The sequence below is a fragment of the Phaenicophaeus curvirostris genome, chromosome Z (assembly GCF_032191515.1).
Source record: "Phaenicophaeus curvirostris isolate KB17595 chromosome Z, BPBGC_Pcur_1.0, whole genome shotgun sequence".
Taxonomy (NCBI): domain Eukaryota; kingdom Metazoa; phylum Chordata; class Aves; order Cuculiformes; family Cuculidae; genus Phaenicophaeus; species Phaenicophaeus curvirostris.
This window is the reverse complement of record NC_091431.1, coordinates 44,687,246-44,709,353: the sequence shown is the minus strand read 5'-3', so window position 1 is coordinate 44,709,353 and position 22,108 is coordinate 44,687,246. Positions and strand designations below refer to the sequence as shown.

General features: G+C 40.3%; 1 pseudogene; it reads left to right on the top strand.

Annotated features, from left to right (window-relative positions):
* The first annotated feature begins 16,310 nt into the window (after window positions 1-16,310).
* Window positions 16,311-17,801, top strand: LOC138733699 (uncharacterized; annotated as a pseudogene).
* Window positions 17,802-22,108: the final 4,307 nt, after the last annotated feature.

Genomic DNA, 22,108 nt, shown 5'->3' with positions numbered 1-22,108 from the left:
TGTGTTTATCAGGTAAATCCTGAACTCTTCATCACTTATTCTTCACAACTACCTGATAAAGAACCATACAGGGAATTTGTGTTCACAATGGCAATTCACAGAAATCGCTTGATTCCTTCAAATCTTTTACCCAGATTATGGAAACAGGCTGGAATTGTGCTTATGTGACAGATCTAAGGGGACAAAGAAGCATCATCACAGAAAATGTTCTTCCAGCTGTGACTTCTGTCTTCAAAATACAAAACTGGAATCTCCTCCCTCCCTTCTTTCTATCCTTTCCACTTTCAAGGTAATGGTGGAGGAGCTCTGATATTCTCTAGAAAGACAGCAAGGGTATATTATGTAGAGAAGACTGAAGGGCTTTTTGTATTCTTTTTGAAAATGCTGTGATAGTACACATACAAGCCCCTTCTTCATTCTTTCAGCACAGTAAACTGTTCAGTTCTGATAAGACATATACATATCTGTCAAACATATGCATGCCTATTGCATTTCCATATACATAAAATATAAGTGCATATAATCAAAGAAATCATCAGACATATGGAATGGTATATTTTCCCTAACAGGTGGAGACAGAGTACAAGGAGATCTCATCATAATCAAAACCAAACCAAACCAAATTCCCTAGTCCCAAAGGAAAACAGAAAGCAAGCAAGAAATTCCAAAGAGCATAAAATGAAGAATATTCTAGTTTTAAGAAATTAGCAATATCATCGTGTTTAAGGCACGGGTGGATGAGGTGCTGAGGGATATGGTTTAGTGTTTGATAGGAACGGTTGGACTCGATCATCCAGTGGGTCTCTTCCAACCTGGTTATTCTGTGATTCTGTGATCATAATACAATAATAAAGTATACAGATTTATAATACACAAATAGAAGAGTAACACACACAACATATGGCAGACTGTGGGGCTTTTGAAGGGTTGGGTATAGTTCTTTATCACAAAGGCCGTGTCTCAAAACTGTCTGGCTTTCCAAGCAAACTTTTTTAGCCACTGTCTACAGATATGAAAAACCCACAACACTGTATTTTACTTGAAATCACTGAACAGATATTTAATGAAACCAGAAAAAAATGTGCCTTTTACAGCAAAATTGAGACAGTTGCAGGGATGACGTAACCAGCAAATATTGTTTTCTAATCATTCTCAAAAGATTAGCCAAAAGCGCTAGCAGGATTCAATGCTATAACAAAAAGATTCAAAAGGGCAGATTCCCTTCCTTTTGGCCTTTTAACCTAGCGCCATCTAGAACTGCAAGACACCTGTGCTAAAACTTATGTAAATATTTCCTGCTTATAAGGAGAAAAAGGCTTTTACATTGAATTGGTAGAGCACCACCCTCTTTTTCTCCTATTTCCTGTCCTAACAGAAGATTTTTCACTCAATTTCTCAGGCAATTAAAACTTAAATCAACAGTCACGTAACAATTATGTTATAAGGGGAATATATTGCAAACAAAGGCTTGATTAACTCCTCAATGTGACAGTAAAAACTGTAGCTGTGGTCTGTGTATCATCCTGACAACAAAACACTTTTTTTCTGACTCGCTCTCTCTGGGGAACAAAAGAGAGCATGAGATATACAGGGGATAATGATAAAATATAGGATAGTTCATAGGCAGCCAATTTAAAACACTGGGCAGAGTGACTAAAAGCAAGTGCTGCCTCATATCTGTTTCATTTTTTTTACCATAAAATGAGTAGATGATCTTACTGTAACTTCTTATGCAGACTTTCTTACAATACCTATTCTCAAATGACACTAGCCGTCATTTTTTGTACATCATTTCAAGAGAAGACATAAAAACAAAGTCAAGGAATCTTTCACTTTTAGAGATTATTACTGTCCAAAGTCATCTCTTAGAGAAAACTTTCGCACTTTACTTCTGGATATAGTGAAAAATTGATATCTGAATTGGTAGTCTGGCTCTTCCTGTGATGGCCTCATCATCATTATTGTAATATCAGACTTGTCATGTGCTGTTTTCACGGCTTGAATATAACTCCAGGATGACTGAAACTGAAATAATAATGGAAATTTCTTTTTTGTAAGTTCAAATCTATGGAATTTATAGTTCTAAAACTTCTGTTCTACAAGACAACTCAGTTCTGAGACTAGGAAAAAAAATATCTGTCAGAGAACTGTTGAATTGAAGATAGCTCAGACAGAGTGGTTATGAAAGGCACAGGTCACATCATGATACACCTGGCTACTTAAATTTCAGACTTAAATCTCTCTGATATCCACCTTAAACAAATATCCTTCCTAGGGAAGAATATTCTGAGACACATAAGGCCTTATCCAAACATACAAGTGGAAATAAAGACCCTTTCTTGAATTCTTCAGAATTTTACACAAATCTTCAGAGATGAAGGAATTCCACGAGATAAGTCTTGAATGAAGGCATTTCATGTGCATAAGGGGAAGGAATTGGGAACGAAGGAGAAAGAGAACAGGAGTTAGAATGATACTGAAGGCATGGCAAGAGGAGCAGGAAGTGGGAAGTAGGAAAACATATTTAGGGCGGGGAATTGAATAAGCAAGAGAGAGACTGGGCAAGACAAGAGAAAAAGAGAAAATGAAAAAACATAGAAGAAAGTGGAGAAGCAAGTAGGAAAACAGAGGGAACTGAGGAAAGAAAAAGCAACCAAGCATTCTTTAGAGTCTGAGACTCCTTTACATATATACTGGAAAATTATGGAACAAGAAAAAATATCAAGAGAAAGAATATTTTCAAGTCAAAGGAAAGAAAAGAGAGAAAACCAAATTCAACTTAAGTTGCAATTTAATGATAAAATATTAAATGAATATTTCAAATTGTTTGATTTCAAAATTGGAGATAATTGTTTCAAGTGAAACCAAATGAAAATCTGAATGCAATCAAACAACTAATACTTCTTAAAGCTAACAGAGTTATTTATCAAGCTTTGTCTCATATAGCACAATGCACCTATGAAATAACAAATTGTGCTCAATGCTGCATCTTGGGAGACAAAAGGTTACCTGGATCACAACGACAAAATATCTTCTATCATAATACCAGTCCATTCTACTAGCTATTAACAGAGATTAATTCTTTTGTCAAATGCTGTTTGTTTTCCAAAGCTTTTTTTTTTGTCCTACTGTCTGAGAAATACTGAACTGCTGTGTAAACTACTGTGTTCCTGATATTTACCTCTAAATGGATGTTCCAGTACTACTAAAATGTTTATCTTGCAAAAGCCATCTTTGTGAAAGAGCCCAAACCTTGGAAATACAAAAAGACATTTTGTGTTGAATCTTTCTGATGGGCTTAGTTAGCAGGACCTTTAAAATACAGTGAAGATTTCTGCACTGTTGGAATTCTTCCCAAGTGGATGTGTAAATAACACTTTTCTTCAGCTAAAGTTAGGCTGAATGAAACCATTTACTTAGGCCAAAGTGTTTGCAGCTATCACCTTGGTTTGAAAGTAGAGTTCTTGAAATTACTTCTCTAGCTTCAGTTGTGCAGTTTGAAGTTTATATTATTATGGTAGCTTTCCATATCTCCCTCTGTATCATGGATTTGCCAACGCAACCCACTCTCCAGATAGGTGTGCTGCCTACTAGGTGCTTGTATCAGGGACATCACCAAGAGGCTACCAATTCTTGTACAGCCCTCAGCTCACTGACTACTATCTGCTCCTGTTGTTTCATGTGGGCAACCAATGACATAGCCAGGAGTAGTTTGAGGGGTGTCAAGAGGGATTACAGAGCCCAGGGAGCAGTGGTAAGTACCTCTGGAACTCAGGCAGTTTTTTCATCAATCCTCCTAGTCAAAGGGATGGGGTTTAAAAGGGCCATTTGAGTATGGCAAATCAACACAGGACAGGTGCTGCAGCCAGAGATTAGTCTACTTAGACCATAGGACTTACTTTGAGAAACATGGTCCACTGGGAGCTGATGGGGTCCATCTGTCAGAGAAGAGGAAAAGCTTCCTTGGTCATAGACTTTCTAACCTGGTTGAAAGGGCTTTAAATAAAAATCACCATGGGAAGAGAACTTGAATCCATTCCACTCCTATCAGTTTATTGCCAGTGCCAGCAACAGATGCCCAGAGCCTGAAGAAGGAATAGAGATGAGCAGGAGAGCACCTAAACAGAAACAAAAAGGATCTCCAGCCAGTGGAATAGCTTCACTGGGGGCCCAGCTTAAGTGCCTCTATGTAAATACACATAGCATGGCGAATAAATAAGAGGAGTTAGAGAAGTGCACATCTGTGGGGCCATGATCTCACTGACATCATGGAGACATGGTGAGATGGATCCTATGATTGGATGTCAGAGTGGACAGGAAAGGGAGATGAGGAGGGAATGTTGCCTGCTACGTCAGTGACCAGCTGAACTATGTGGATCTCCACCTAGGGATCGATAATGAGCTGACTATGGGTCATAGTGGAATTCAAGGTCCTTAGGACAGCAAGAAGAATGCACAGCAAACTCATACTCTGGACTTCAGGAGAGCAGAATTTGAGATCTGTTTGGTAAGGTACTATTGGAAAAGTCCTGGAGAGGAGAGCTGGTTAATATTCAAGGATCACCTCCTCCAAGTTCAGGAGTAATGTATACCAACAAAAAGGAAGTCAAGCATCAACTGAAGTGTGATAAGACATTCAGGAGAGGGGATTCTCCCTATCTACTCTGGTCTTGTGAGACCTCACCTGGAGTCCTACATTCAGTTCTGGAGTCCTCAGAATTCGAAGGGCAGAATCTGTTACAGTGACTCCAGAGGAGGGCTACAGTGAAGATCAGAGGGCTGAAGCACCTCCCATATAAGGACAGGCTGAAAGAGTTGGGTTTGTTTAGCCTGTAGAGGAGAAGGTTCCCAGGAGACCCTATAGCAGCCTTCCAGTACTTAAAGGGGACCTACAGGAAAGATGGAGAGGGGCTTTTTGTCTAGGAGCATTGTGGTAGGATGAGAAGTAAGAGTTTTAAGCTGATAGAGGGCAGATTTAGATTAGATATTGGGAAGAAATTTTTTACTGTGCAGGTGGTGAGGCACTTACACAGGTTTCCCAGAGAAGCTGTGGATGCCCCATCCCTGGAGGTGTTCAAGGCCAGGTTGGATGAGGCTTTAAGCAGTCTGATCTAGTGGAAAGTGTCACTGTTCATGGCCGGAATAGTGGAACAACTCAAACCTTTCTGTGATTCTGTTATTTCAAATAGTTGAGGAATAGAACACTTGAACAGTCATTTTCTGTAGAGTTACTCCATTGCTTTTTCCTTTCATATTGCCATTTTGTTTCTTGGGATTCTAGATGATATAATGGGAGATGCTGAAAGAATACACAAAAAGTCTTTCCATCTATGCTTCTTTCAGTTAAGTGAGAATGAAGAATAAACATACAATGAAGAAGGCTGTGGAGGGATTTTTGCTACAAGAATGGTAGCACTATGTTGCAAGATCTAAGAAAGACAGAAAACCTGTTTGAAATCATTTGGATAAATTAATCGGTTACTTGCTTGAAATGACCTGAAGAAATAAATAAGTTTAGAAAGTAAAATTTCTTAAAGTATCTTTTGGTCTTATTGGTAAATCTAATCGGAGATGTTCCCGATTTATATAAGCATACTTCCTTTCAAATGGCTATTTATAGTAATCAGAAATCTCACACGAATAAATCTGAATAAAAGTTTTCTTTACTGATCAACATTTACTGACACACATTATTGTGATATGCAAATTACAACTCAGTTTTAAGAATGGAGCACTTTCATAAAGAAGAAACATGCACATCGTCTATGCATTCCCATTTCAATACTAGAATGCTTTTTATTTCTGTAATGCTTTATTTTGTAAGCATTAAGAATCATACGTCACAGCGTTCCCAGAGGATGGTAATGTAAGTTTTTAATATCCCTAGTGTTCAAAGGAGAAATAGCATAGTCTTTCACCAAAACTTGTCTGATAAAGTAGCATTTGGTGAGGGGTGAAAGTGGAATTGAATATTTTATGGCAGTAATCATTACTGTGATAATTCTCACTTTAAGACGTAGGTATTTCATTCTGAAAACAGCCCAGAGAGTAAAAATTATTTCTTAGCTACCTGGAGGTGCAACCCTTTGTTACAGTATGGCTTTATTTTTCTAAACAAAAAATAAATCTATTTGTAGATCTTTGAGTCCTTAACTGTAACTGTTAATTGAAAGATAATGTCCTCATTATCAATTACACTTTAATATGAACCAAAACCACTCCAAAAAAATCATTTCAGTGAGATCACCAGCATCTGACATTTAGCCCTAACAGATTTACTCTGTAATTGCCTGTTTGTCTCTCAAATACACCCAGAAACTTGCAATTGCAGTCCTTTTTCCTTTTGAAAAGTCTGCACAGATTTTTCAGTATTTGTAGACACTGAAGGCCTTTTCTTTTTCCTGTACATTGCAATACTTATTTCTTTCTAATTGCAAATGTATCTGCAGCTCACGGCAAATTTACCTATTACAAATTTCCTTCTCTCTGAAACACTAGGCTCAGACAACATGCTGCTTTCTTTCCAAAAAATTCTGTAGTGTTTTAGGCAACAAGAAACCCCATGAACTAGTGTTTGCCATTCAACTAAATAAGGAGAACAAACATTCTAGGTGTCTTGATAATGAAAATTATTGAAAAGAATTACCTTGGGAACTACCGAACTGTCAGCCTCATCTCTGTGCCTGGGAAGGTCATGGATCCTCCTAGATGCTATGCTAAAGCAGCAGGAGGACAGGGAAGTGATTAGTAGCAGCCAGCATGGCTTCACCAAGGGCCAGTCCTGTATAACCAACATAATGGCTTTCTATGATGGTGTAACCACAGCAGCGGACTTTGGAAAACTGACAGATGTGACTAGACTTTTGTAAAGCCTCTGACACCGTCCCCCACAACACTGTTCTCTCTAAATTGGAGAGATATGGATTTGATGACAGGTTCAGTGGATAAGAAACTGGTTGGATGGTTGTGTTCAGAGAGTAGTGGTGAATGGATTGATGTCTAAATGGAGATCCGTAACAAGTGGTGTCCCTCAGGGGTCTGTACTGGGACCAGTGCTGTTTAATGTCTTCATCAACGAGCTAGATTGAGTGCACCTTCAGGAAATTTGCAGATGACACCAAGCTAAGTGGTACGGTTGTCACACTGGAAGAATGGGATGTCATGCAGAGAGACCTGGACAAGCAGGAAAAGTGGGCCTGTGCGAACCTCATGTTGTGCAACAAGGCCAAGTGCAAGGTCCTATGTGTGGGATGTGGCAATACGCAGTTTCAGTGCAGGATGGGGCATTACGCAGTTTCAGTACAGGATGGGTGATGATGTGACTGAGAGCAGCCCTGCAGAGAAGGACTTGGGGGTGCTGGTTGATGAGAAGCTTGACATGAGCCAGCAATGTGCCCAGAAGGCCAACTGTATCCTGGGCTGCATCAAAAGAAGCATGGCCAGCAGGTCGAGGGAGGTGATTCTGCCCCTCTCTTGTGAGATCTCACTTGGAGTATTGTGTCCATTTCTAGAAGGATATAAAACTGTTGGAATTGTTCCAGTGGATGGCTACAAAGATGATCAGAAGGCTGGAGCACCTCCCATATTAAGACAGGCTGAGAGAGTTGGGGCTGTTCAGCTTAGAGAAGAAATGGCTCCAAGGAGACCTTTAAATGGCCTTCTAGTACCTGATAGGGGCTACAAGAAAGCAGTGGATGGACTATTTACAAAGGCATGTAGTGATAGGACTAGGGGTAATGGCTCTAAATTTGAGAGGGGCAGATTTAGACTAGATGTAAGGGGGCAATTCTTCACAATGAGGGTGGTGAGACACTGGGATGGGTTGTAGAAGGAAAAGGAAGACAACCAGGGAAGTTGTGGATGCCCCTTCCATGGAAGTGTTCAAGGCAAGGTTGCACCGGGCCTTGAGAGCCTGATCTAGTTGGAGGTGGAATTAGATGATCTTTAAGGTCCCTTCCAACTCAAAATTTTCTATGATGCTATGATTCTTTGAAATATTTATTTAAAAAAAATCCATTCTCGAAAAAGAGTAAAATAAGATAAATGAGATGAAGCATGTATTTTCTTCTTGCTATATGAACTGAAACAAACTGACCAACCAAACCAAACCGCAAATCCCACCCTTGTCTGATAACAGCATTCCTTTGCAGAGTTCCAGCTCCTCCTTGAGAAATCCACTTAAATATGTAATGCTCATGTAATATCTTAATTACTCTCTGTCCCCACAGCCTTTGCATACAAGAACTTTGACTACAAGAAGAAACAAATTGAAATCCTGAAAGAAAATTCTGATACTGATATGTAAAATACGCTGGCTTCCATGAATTACTATTTGCAAGCAAAATGATGCAGGCATTGACACCACAAGTCATCATTACTCATCCCAAATAACTGTACAACTGCACCTATTGGTGCTACTGGTGCTGCATACCCTTATATAGAACTGATAACATGAAAGCTCCCTACTGTGTGAGAAATTGATATTGTCCCTTTAAACACTTTAGAAACCCTTTACTAGAAGGTAGATATAGCTGCTGTAGGAAGCATATGTCACTAGGCTACTGATGCTGCATGTAGCTGGTAACGCTGAATGAAGCCTAAACCCACCTGTTCCAATAGAACTGTTTCACACTCTATCCTATACAAACAACCAGAGACTCAAGTAAGGCATTCAACCTGGAACTTGGTTTTCCCTTGAACTTCCAAATCACAACTCTTATAAAAAAGTTTGTCAAGTTTTCAATTCTATATTCCTGCTCCATATATCTGTGAAAAAAAGATAAGCGTGAATAGGAAATAAGTAGAGATCTTTCCACTAAGTGGTGACTCACTAGCTATGGAGTTTTCAGCACCCAGATTTTACAGAAAAATCTAATCTGAGTCCTGCTTGGATCTGCATATTTCTTTCTTAGCCTTTCTGTAGAATGCATACAAGTGATTCATGTTTAGCTAATTGAATAGCTAATAGATGAATATTATATATCACACTTTAGCTCATACAAGGCTCAAATTAACTTTTTATACTGTGTGGTGATAATACTGTTCTTACTCCTAAATCACCAAAAGCCACTAAGACCACACGCACTTATTTATATATGAATAATATTCCTGCTCTAATAATGACGATGATAATAATAAAGTATCTTAATAGAGTTATAGATAATTAACAAAACATCATTTCATATAGTTAGCCAGCTAGAAGTGATTCAGACTGCTCTTTAATATAGGCCAAATGCTATGTCAGATAATGACAGAGCATTGAATGTTCCTGGTCATTTATTTCATAACCAAAGGTTAACAATCACACAAATGAAAATATGAAAAAGAGGCATTTTTCCTTTCCTTTTTCTCTAGATCTTTGCAAACCTTTCTTTAGTAGACCACAATAAATGCAAATTCAGAGTATGTGACCTGGTAGTGAAAACTGATTTTCTACACAGTTTTGTCATGTGTAGTGAGGTTGGGCTGAAAGCTGAAGTAAGCTCTTGCATATCCACAATAAGTTTTTGCATCAGGAAAGCTGCACCTAGAATGTAACTTTCAAAAGCACTTACTTGTTTCTTGAACTAAAACTGGTTTTCACTGGGCTGTGTCACAAGGGCATTACTAGAAGTTACATTGATCAACAGATTGTCCTGTGCTAAATGATTAGCTTTCTCAAAATTGATTCTTTCAGGTGTTCCTCACTGTCCTGCAAGAGGAACTTCCTTAACTTCTTAGGTTAATTGTAATTTGTTGTTTAATCCTAATACTAAATCTAATTGCACAGTTAATCTAATCAATAGTTTTTCCATGAGTTGTGAATGAGTATCTACACAGTAGCTAAGATCAGTTTAACTGTTTCTATTACTTGCAGATGCGGTCTAATCTTACTTTAAACAAACAGTCTTAGGTAAAGCTATTTTTAAGATAAAACATTCCAGTTCTAAGGTGTCTGAAAATATTCATGCTTAGATTTGATTGCAAAGTCTTAAGAAACTTTTTTTGTAGCCAGATTCCTTCTGAACAGCAAAAAAGATGGATTAATTGACAGCACCATTTCCTCAAATGTGTTTTCAGGGAGCATTTAGAAAGTGATATTTGCAAGACTCATTTCTGTTGTAGTGGAACATGTCTTCCAGTATAAGAGTGACCTGCTTTGAAGAATAGTAGAAAGGCTACTAGAATTGCATGTTGTGTAATGGAAGCAAGGTTTACTGTTATGTGGTGTACAGTTTATATGAACAGAATTATGTGAACACAAATTATCATCTCATTGACTGGACAATTCACTATGTCATCCACAAGTTAAACCCAAACACACTGCATTTCTGGTCTGAATTAATTAGATCTGGAGATCATAACATTTGTGAGTCTGGAAAGCATTGCAAAAAATAATGAACCATGGTTTAAAAAATTAAATTTTATTTTGGACTTATGTTAGACAGAAATTGGGAATACCCACTTGGATAAATTCATCAGGAAATTGCCAGTGGTAGTTTCCTCTTCCCTACCAGGAACTACATTCAGAATTAATTGAGACAGCTGGCGTAGCAAGCAGATGTCCAAATTATGTCATGGAACAGGGGTCACAGTGTCTCTTCTCAGGCAAAACTTGTGAAATATTCAAAATACAACACAATGTTGATGTGAAGTTTACATATTTACACTTAGTGTATTTTTAGGAATGCAAAGTAGCTGTGAAAATGAGGCTATAAAATAGTATTATTTCTCAGGATAAAAATGATTCAACAAACATTCAGCAAATGGTTTTAAATCTAGCAACTACTCTGCTCAGAGGGGGATCTCTCTTTACTTGAGAGTGTATCCCTAGGTGGTGAGTAAAGAGAGATGCTTGGCTTGGTATCATATCTCTAAACACATCAGATAACTATGCCCATCAGCCTACTTGGACACAGCAGTGGGTTTGGCCATCTGCTCCCAAATATGACTACAACTCTGCAGCTCCTCAATCTTGGCACTGGAATTGATGAGAAAAAGTAAGGAGCACTATGAAACTGGATTCAGACAGGTGCCTTGGAAATTTACCCTCAGTAACATGTGTTGTTGTAACAGTGATATGCATTCATTTCCACAGTGCTATGAAAGTGCACAATTTGTGTTGGCAAGGGACAGGAGAAGGTTGTCACTTCTGGTTAGTATTATTTTCTGCAGAAACTACTGTTCATATACTGTGTACTCTAGACCAAAACACAACAGAAAAGCCTAAAACAAAGTAAATACAGCCCACAGAATGATGCTGCATATTATGGAAAGGTTTATGTAGAAGTCAAATTTTCATTCTTTGCTACCTTCTAGAAAATGGCTAAGAGGATACAAGGCACAGCTACGATCCTCCTCCGTTCATTTAGTTAACCAAGAACTCATTAAAAGTGACTTCACAAAGTGATATTAATGGTTAACAATTGCTCCCTTTTCCTTCCTTCAAGAACCACTGAGATCTTTGTTTTTTTTTCTGGCCTTCTAGTAGGCACTGTCCTGCCCTCAGAAACTGAAGCATGGTAGTACTCTTAAGTTGACTTTGTAAGCCATTTCTCAAAATAAGAAAGATAATGCGTACTGTTACAAGGAAGCAATCAAGCTCTGCTGATGATGATCAGAGATGTGTCATGTTGCTGGTATAGGAAATTTCTTTATGTTTTTCTTCCAATTTCTCATGAAATAAGTTTAGTTCTGCTCCAGAGAATAAGTTATAACTCAAATTTGAAACATCTTGGTCCAGATTTCCTAAATGTGAGTAAAACTCAAAAAAATCCAGATACTTACCTAGAGAGCTTCACCTCAGGAATAACTATTTTAGAAACTCTGAACCTGACAACTCTATGTAAGACATAGCTCTAGTCAATCCTAATTGATTTTTTAACTAAATGCTGCTACAGCAAGAGAAAAAAAAATCTCAATTTTCTTAGAGGAATTATAAAATAGCAAAAAAAAAATTAATTCCTTTTTAAAACAGAGGAACCTAGAGGGAAAGTTAATTAATTTTTCTGTTAATTCATTTCCCGTTATTTTGAGATGACCAGATTTCATTACCAAAAGAGGCCCATAGCTTTCTCTTAAATTAAAAAAAAGCATGATACACAACACCTTCAGAAAAGAAGAAAATGTGTTGAAATAGGTTAAACAAATAAAAAAACCAACTTAGCAGACTATATCTGACTAGAAAATAGTGAGTGTGAGAGGAAAATATTTCCAGCTCTGATGAGTTTTTTAACCACATTCTATAAATAAAAAGACAAATAGGGAGAGGAAATTCATTTACCATATTTGGGCTTTCATAGTGCTGTAAAGGAAACAGAATACACAGAATGAAAAAAAGAAATTACGCTAACCCACTCCAAACATTTGTTGGTAGCCTCTAACACACCTACAAGTGAAACAACACAGAGTATTGAATGTCTTCATGACCTCAGCAAACTATGCCTTCAACCACTCCACACCAGCCTCATTATTAATGTTATTGCCTCTCTGTACTTGGAACTGATGAGACCACACCTCGAATATTGTGTCCAGTTCTGGGCCCCTTGATACAGAAAGGATGTTGAGGCTCTGGAGCATGTGCAGAAAAGAGTAACACAGCTGGTAAGGGGGCTGGAGAACAAGTCTAACAAGGAGCGGCTGAGGGAGCTGCGGTTGTTTAGCCTTGAGAAGAAGAGGCTGAGGGGAGACCTCATTGCTCTCTACAACTGCCTGAAAGGATGTTGCAGAGAGGAGGGTGCTGGCCTCTTCTCCCAAGTGACAGGGGACAGGACAAGGGGGAATGGCCTCAAGCTCCACCAGGGGAGGTTTAGGCTGGACATCAGAAAAAAATATTTCCCAGAAAGGGCCATTGGGCGCTGGAACAGGCTGCCCAGGGAGATGGTTGATTCACCTTCCCTGGAGGTGTTTAAAAGACAGGTGGATGAGGTGCTGAGGGGCATGGTTTAGTGACTGATAGGAATGGTTGGACTCAATGATCCTGTGGGTCTTTTCCAACCTTGTGATTCTGTGGTTTTGTGTCTATTTTATTTATTTTGGGAACTTAGAATCATAGAATCATAGAATCATAGAATAACCACGTTGGAAGATACCCACTGGATCATCGAGTCCAACCATTCCTATCAAACACTAAACCATGCCCCTAGGAGACACACGTGTCCCATCCTTAGCAAGAAAGCCTGGGGGAGCCACCCCATGATCAAAGAAGCCAAAGCCCCTCTCCTCACACCAGGCTCGGAGCCAGGCATTAATCGAATTCTTCTTCCTGGCTTCCCGCTCCTCTCTATTTAGCCTTGGGATGGAGCAGAATACTATTTGTGCCCCAGAGCCCTCCATCATTTTCCCAATGGCCCTGAAGTCATTCTTGATGGTTTTGGTCTTTTAGTTTACTAGATCATCGTTACCAGTTTGGACTACTATCAGAGGACAGTAGCCTGTCTCGTGGACCAGGGAAGGAAGTTTTCTAGCTACCTCCTTCACTGATGCCCCGGTAAGCAGCGGACCTCTCTGTGGAGCGGGTCCGGTCTGCAAATGGGTCCCTCTATTCCTTTTAGGAGGGAGTCCCCTACAACAATCACCCTCCTCTTCTTCTTGATGGAGGATGTTTTTATCTTTTTCTGAGGATGGTGCGGCCTAGGGAAGGATTCTAGGCTGTGGCAACCATCATCCTCATCCTCAGGGTTGGATTCCACCTGCAGCACCTGGTACTTGTTCACCAGGGGGATCTGGGGTTTTGGTGTCTGGGTGAGGGGAGCAGGTTTCTTTCATCTGGCAGGAACTTGCTGCCATTCCCCATCTCTTGTTCCCCCAACCTTACAGTTTGCAGGTGGATGGTGTTTGGACTTCCTGAGTCTGCTTTCCAATATTACTTTTGGGATCTCCTGTAACTATGTCAGCATATATATTTTACTTTTATTAATAAAAGACTTCTTTTAAACAAAGAATATTTTCATTCAATTAACACACATGCATATACATAAGTTGAGCCAGACACAATGTCATAGAATAATAGCAGGGCCAATGAAAATGCATACCAAAATTATTTTTTTTATTTATTTATTTTACATCTGGCTCAAAACCTAGAATCATTTCCTTGCAAAATGTACTGAAATAACAAAATCCAGAGTGAATCCCAATTAAATAGGAACTTCAGTAATGATTTCCAGGACCTGCATGATGACCTGGGGACCTGGCTTCCCAGCTGGAGCTTTGATCTGCCTCATCACTGTGGATCTGGTGAGACCGCATCTTGAATATTGTGTTCAGTTCTGGGCCCCTCACCACAAGAAGGATGTTGAGGCTCTGGAGTGAGTCCAGAAAAGAGCGACGAAGATGGTGAAGGGGCTGGAGAACAGGCCTTATGAGGAACGGCTGAGAGAGCTGGGGTTGTCTAGCCTGGAGAAGAGGAGCCTGAGAGGAGACCTCATTGCTCTCTACAACTACCTAGGAGGTTGTAGAGAGGAGAGAGCTGGCCTCTTCTCCCAAGTGACAGGGGACAGGACAAGAGGGAATGGCCTCAAGCTCCGCCAGGGGAGATTTAGGCTTGACATCAGGAAAAAATATTTCCTGGAAAGGGTCATTGTGCAGTGGAACAGGCTGCCCAGGGAGGTGGTTGATTCACCTTCCCTGGAGGTGTTTAAAAGATGGGTGGATGAGGTGCTGAGGGGCATGGTTTAGTGATTGATAAGAATGGTTAGACTCGATGATCCAGTGGGTCCTTTCCAACCTCGTGATTCTATGATTCTATTATCTACCTAGTGGTCGCTGTGCTCCTGGTGGCCCTGTTCACTGTGAAGACCTGCTTGTATGGCCTTGGGCAGGCACGAGGGGTCACTGCTACCTGCACCATCTCTCATCCCACCTACCTTTGAAATGCTGTGCATACCTTTGGTGCTCCCTAGAAATAACATGGATAAGACAAAAGCTATGTTCTTTGGTGTCTCAAAGTGTTTCCCACTGAAGAAGACATAGGAAGAAATGACTAAAGGCAAATGATATTCTTGAAGTAGAAAGTTTTTGTTAGCAGCTATGCAGAAACATACCTGGAAAGGTATAATTAACTGTGTTACTTTCCATAAAATCCAGAAAGGGGAACTGAAGTAAAAATTTTAGACATTCATGACACTATATGGCAAGAAGTGAACCAACTTGCTAAGGATAATAGAAGATAACACCAAAAGCGGCAAAAGAGAACACTAAGATTGAAGTTAGTAAAGAAACAGAGAGCTCAAGTGGAGGAAATACTTTTCCTTGTCATCAGCAGAACAAAAATTCATTTTATACTCCAGTTTTCCTGTGTGTACAGAAGACAAATGCATGGGAGAAGCTGGGAGCAGGTAGTACTCTAAACTGTAATACAATACCCTTCTCCCTTTTAGGAAAATCCACCACTGAGAAAATGGTGCATCAATTTCAATTAGTAAATGGTTGAGAATCTAGAATATTGGGTGGTCTGCATTCCATTTCATGCATTTTGTTTCATTTAATAATTTTTTAGAAAATAATAATTGTTCTTCAGTTTTTAAGCACTGTGTGACTTCCTAGTTTAAAAAGTCATTCCAGGCTGGCTAACTCATTTTATCACCTTGTGTAAGTTATATAATTAATACAGCATTTCAAAGGTTAAGACATCCCATTATTGTTCACTAAAGCAATCAGTTTAATTAAACTTCCTGCCTAAATTCTCCTGAAATAATGACTGAGCCACTTGTTACCATGTTGGATCTCAAATAGACTCATAGACTCATAGAATCACCAGGCTGGAAAAGACCCACCGGATCATTGAGTCCAACCGTTCCTATCAACCACTAAACCCTGTCCCTCAGCGCCTCGTCCACCCGTCCCTTAAACACCTTAAGGGAGGGGGACTCCAGCCCCTCCCTGGGCAGCCTCTTCTAGGGCCCGATGACCCTTCCTGGGAATTGTTTTTTTCCTGACATCTAGTCCGAAGCTTCCCTGGGGCAGCTTGAGGCCATTCCCTCTGCCCTGTCCCCTGTCCCCTGGGAGAAGAGGCCAGCTCCCTCCTCTCCGCAACCTCCTCTCAGGTAAACAGAGAACACATTTTTGTAAAGGAGATGTTCTACAAGGTCTGTTGTGAGGGCCTGAACTGTGAGCTTTTTTGTCTCAAAGATTGCCAGTCACTGTCGATCGCAACACAGGAACTGTCAAACCAGAAGAAAGCACTGTGCTTAAGTATCATTGAACCATGCAACAGCATGTGAAGAGCGAACAGGGGGCGCATATAGAATGTGTACATATACAGGTATGCAGAGGTGTGTAGTACATGCCATTGTCATTACTACCCTAAACAAGAAGAAAGGCAAAAAAAGGGCATGTCGGACAAACCCCAGGTTGATCACCCATCACAGACACATTGTGAGACTTGGACCCTCAGGACATCACAAATCTATGGTGGTGACTACTCTTGTGATTCTATCCCAACTGCTTTCTTGTTCATCTTTGTTCTATTCTTTCCGATCGGTCTTGATATTATCATTGCGCCTTTGATAATAAAGCAGAGCTATGATGTACGGCAGCTGACCTTGGTTGTGCATTAATCTCATTCTGGGGGATTTTATTGAGACTTTCCCAACATTGGATCTGGACATTTTAAATTGGTGTCAGAAGTGCAGTTCCCCCTGAGATGGGAGTGCCGTTGTGTTTCTCAGATATGTGAGACCTTTCAGGAATGTAAGAGGTCTGAGCTGTTTGTGCGTGATTACAATTTAGGTGCTGTCTTCCTGAGATGACCACTCTCCACCTCTCTTGAGTCAGAGGTGTGGTAGTAAAACTGCTCCTTCAGAAACAGACGTGTATTTTGACTTTATTGAAAAACATAATGCACAACCTCAGTGTCTGGGGTGGACTGGGTCAAGGGAAACTGGTATAATTAATAAGGTGTGAGTAGTCAAATGAGTGCTTTGCAAAAGGACACAGGAGTAAGATCAGGAAAGAGAAAAGCAATGATTTGTGTTGTTCTGGGTGCTGGTTGGGCTGCAGCTGTAGAAGCTAGGGAGTGGTGTAGTACTAGAATCTCAGCTTATCGACTCCCTTCAAAACCTCATTCAGTTCCTTCAGGGACAAGTAACAGTTTTAAAACAATAACTTGAGGAAGAGAGAAGTCAGGTTAAACAGCTGCAGTATGCTGTTAAAAAGCAACTCCTTGCAGACACCACTATCTGTGAGTTAGTGTCTCCTAGATCAGAAAATTGTAGCATGTGCTACCCTCTTGGCAACTTAATGTCCACCAGAGAGAGATCAGTTAAAACTGAATATATCTATGATGATGAACAAGATCTACTATCACAAGTGACAACTGAAGAGCTTCCATATACAGCTACAGAACTGGCTAAATTAAAGAAAGAATTTGGGAGAAATGGAGGATGTTTGGAGATTACTGTTAACAGGGGGTGATCAAATTTTGTTAGTGAGAAAGAGGCACAAGGCAAGTGGGGTCTCAGTGTATTTCTCATGATAGGTAATCACAGTGCTAGCTGGACTTTGACACAGTGTTCAGCTTATTGTGTGGGGAGTTTGGATCCCTTAGTGAGGGGGGAATCCTCCCACTGTTGTAGGAATGGTGGAACAACTTCTTTGAGAGTATGCAAAAAGTAGCTTGTTTGCAAATGATGTACAAGTGAAGACTGTATCCTGGTCAGAAATCTCTGATGATGATGCTAATAGTTCTGAAATGAATGACTCCTTTGATAAGGAGGTTCCCAGATTCTTTAATACCTATGGGCATTCAAATACAGGGCAAAATTCAAGCTATATCAGGAAGTGAGAGGATGTTCGCTGAGCTAGAAGGGCTTATGCCCAGTTGACACAGTTGACTCTTGGACAGGAAAATAAGGACTTCAGGAGAGGTGGGCCAGGGGCAAGTATGGCCCTGTTAATCCTTCTGATCACTAAAACAGATTCCAAGGGGTTGAGACAAGCTGACATAAAAGTGGTTCCACATCCTGGTGGCTTTGCAACAGCATACAGAGGGAGAGATATCCCCAGTAGGAGGAATGATTTACAGACAAAAGGGTAGTGAAAAGGAATCCTGCATGACTTAATGTACAGATTGGTGACCAACAAGTTAGAAAAATTAATGACAGGATGGCCTGATAAGACGACAAATGGAGAGGTAGATCTTAAGAATATCACACCTAGTGCACCTTCTCTGACTGACTCGTCAGAGATAAGTGTTCACCAAAATCCTGCAGAAAACTAGATCCTTCACCCTCCAATGGCGAATGAGGAGGTGAATGTTGGCTGCATATCAGATTGCTCACTGAAAATTATCACTGAGACATATCAATTACATGTGCAGAGAGGCCAAACCAAGTCCTGATCACATTGTTGGTAGATATAGGGGCTCACATCCAAGCAGACATTGTTTGTGACAGATTCATTTGGCAATGTACAACCACAGGTGTTGGCTACAGTCAGCCTATGCTTGCTGGGGGAAGATGCTGCCACCATAGTGACCATGGGAGGTGGGGGGCGGTGGAATCTTCTCTCAACCTCCTGGGGCTTGATATCCTTAAAGGTAGGACCTGAACTGATAACAATGGGAGGCAGTGATCATTTGGTTCCCTGATTATGGACATTTGACTGACACAATTTGTGCAACTCCTTCCTCCTTTGAAGATTACAGATGTTAAACTTTACTTGATACCTCTGGGGGCCCAAGAAGGAATAGTGACTGTATTCAAGGCCTTTAAAGAAAGAGACTTTGTGGTTATAACATAGTCTCCTTTTAAATCCATATTGTGGCTACTACAAAAAATGAACAGCAAATGATGACTGTAGTTTATCACAGGCTTAATGCAAATACTGATCTATTAAGAACCATGGTACCAAACATTTTCAAGCTTATAGCAGAAATTCAGGAATGAGCCCATCCAATTATGGTGACAATAGATGTTAAAGACATGTTTTTTATGGTCCCTTTGCAACATGAGGAACAAAACCACATTGTATTTAGTTGGAAGGGTCAGCAATTTACTTTCACTCAGCTCACAAATGGTTGTAAGTGCTCTCCCACACTGGTCCATCATGCACCAGCACAGGAGCTGGAAATGGTTCCAATAAAGGAGGGGGCTAGCATGTATCAATATATTGATAACATCCTTCCGGGAGGAGATGAGACAGAGAGTGTCAGGACAACCCAGAATAGTATAATTTCCCACCTAGATAGTCTGAGCCTAGAAGTTCCATCCAAAAAAAGACAAGCATTTTCAAATAAAGTAAAACTCTAGGGATCTGGTGGAAGAGAGGGATGACATGTATCTCACCAGACATTCTCTCCTCATTAGATCAGATTAGGATGCCAAAGTTGAAAAAAAAAATTTGCAGCATGTACTAGCATGTGTTCTAGAGAAAGCATATTCTAGATTTTTCAATCATTTTGGGACCTCTGTAGGGAGGGGGCTCAGGGAGAATGGACTGAGCTTTATGGAGAACCCTTACAGTTATTGATGTTTGAAACAACTGCTCATCAAGATTTTGGTCCCATTAAGTCCATAGATCCTGTCTGAATTGAATAGGGATTTGCTAAGACAGGGCTATTGGCACATTTGTGGCAGAAAGACCTCGAGGGGCCCACTTGACTCATCGGATTTTACTACTGTAGTTTCAAAGATGCTGAGAAGATAGATACTGCTTGGGAGAAAGGCTTGTTTGTGGTTAGTTTAGCCTTGAGAGAAGTGGAACAAACTATTCAACAACAGCCGACAGAGCATAGGGGGCCACTTAAGGCAATACGAACTATTTTAGCAGGAACTTTGCCCCTGACAGAGTGGTTCAGTGAGCTTCTGTGTGAAAATGTTATGCCCAAGTAGAACACTATTACAACATCTTTTTGGTAACAGAAGGAGCCTTCAAGATATTAACCATTCAGGAGGAGACAGAACCAAACAAGAAAATACGATATTTGCCTTGTAATACAAATGGCCCCTCCATTTTCTGGGCAGTTACAGAATGTTTGGTTCACTAACGCGTCTTCCAAGCAGGTAGAAGAACAAGGTGAGTGACTCTGGCCAACAAGCTAACTTTCTAAAGGTGAAAACTGTGTGAATTGTAGCCAAGCTAAAGGGATTCAGGTGGGCAATAGTATCTGTAGATGGACCTTCAGTATGGAGCAATACCTGCTAGTCTGAATTGTAGCAATGGGGCCACATGGGTGGGGTGATGGTGAAGAGACCAAAAGAGTTGCCACATACTCTTGAATGTTTCCTGGGCAAGTAAAAATGAAACAAGATACCATTATATTCACTATAAGGGTGGCGGGATTTCCTGAGTATGCCAGCCAGCTGAAGAGACATGGCAATGTCAGAACCTTCCCACAGATGAGAGTGTTCTGGATCACTCCTTTTCTTTTCATGCTGCAGTATGTAACTGCTTTCCCTTTCTGGATAGTAATCTTCAAAAAGCTTTGTTTCCAAATGGCCATAAAGCCCTAGAAGATCACTATTGGGTTTGTGGACATCGTGCTTATGAACAGCTACTTGCCAGTTTGTTACAAATGCATCATATTGGGGTAGTCTGTGCTCTATTCTCCTGCTTCCAGACAGTAGCAGTAATCATTTAGGGATTAAACTATATGATGACTTGAGTCAAAATAAAGAATCAGTTGATAGTGCTCTGACAAATGGGAACAGTCAAACCTGGAGAAAAGATGAGTGGACCCTTCAACATATTATACAACATTGTGGACCTGCTTCCTGGGTCCCCAGCGAGTGGATCAGTGGAGCAAAGGAACCTATATACAACTCGAATTGGATCATCTGGTTGCAGGCTAGACTGGACTGGAAATAATTACTAATGATACAGCTCAAGTTTTAGACATGTTAGCAGATCAGGCTATCCAAATGCATAAAGCAATTTATCAGCACTTCCTAGCTGTTGATTACTTGCGGGCAGAGGAAAGAGGAGTTTGTGGTAAACTTAACAACTCCAGTTGTTTAAAGACTGATGTGAACAGCAAAATTGTCAAAAAAATTACTGCTGGTATATGGAAGTTAGCCAATGTTCCTGTCCAGACTTGGAAAAGCTGGGACACTGGTCTGTTTTCCTGGCTTCCAAGTGGTCCATGGGTCAAGCAAATCCCATTTTTTTTTGTTATATGCTTTTGCCCTGCTAATGTTTTTTCCATGTATCATTCCATGCTTTATACAACTGATTCAACATATTATACAAAATACACAACTTGTGCCTGTTGTTTCACCCTATAACGTTAACCAAAGTTGTGTTGTGCATCCTTCTACACCATCAGTGGTGCAGATTTTATAAAATGTTCTTTTCTGATTTTGACACTGCCTTTTTCAAAATCACCCTAGGTCTTGAAGCAATCTTTGATCCCCAGTTTGGTGTGAAGGACCGAACTGTGACATTTTTTGTCTCAAAGGTTGCTAGTCACTGTCAATCACAACAGAGGAACTGTCAAGCCACAAGAAAACACTGTATCGTTGAACCATGCAACAGCTGCATGAAGAGTGAACTGGAGGTGCGTGTAGCATATGAGCATATACAGGTCGGTGGAGATGTGCAGAATGTGCCGTTGTCATGACTACCCTAACCAAGAAGAAAGGTTATAAAAGAACCTGTAGGATAAGCCCTGGGGGGATCACTCACCACCAATGCATTGTGAGACTCAGACCCTCAGGATTGCAGTGATTATTCTTGTGATTCTATCTCGAATGCTTTCTTGATCTCTGTCTTTGTTCTACTCTTTCCTATCACTATCACCATTATCTTTGTGCCGTTGGTAATAAAGTAGACTTTTGATATATCGCATCAGACCTTGTTTGTGTATTAATCTTGTTCTGGGGGATCCTATCGAGAGCTTCCTGACATTGGATCAGGACATCTATCTAAGAATTTCAGTGCAGAGCTCTCCACCAGCTCAGTGGGCTGCCCTGAAGGCTGAAATGCTGCCTGAATCCTACAGGAGTCTGGGGTCTATGGCCAGATCTCAGAAAATCCATATGCTTTATTTTCTCAAAAAGCCCTTAGGAGGCAGTCCTAAACTTATTTAACCCCTTTCATTTGCTGGGAAGCTATGAGAACAACTATTAAAACCTCTCACAGAGGAGTGACATGTGACATTTTTCTATGGATTTCTTGTTTAGGAATCACAAAT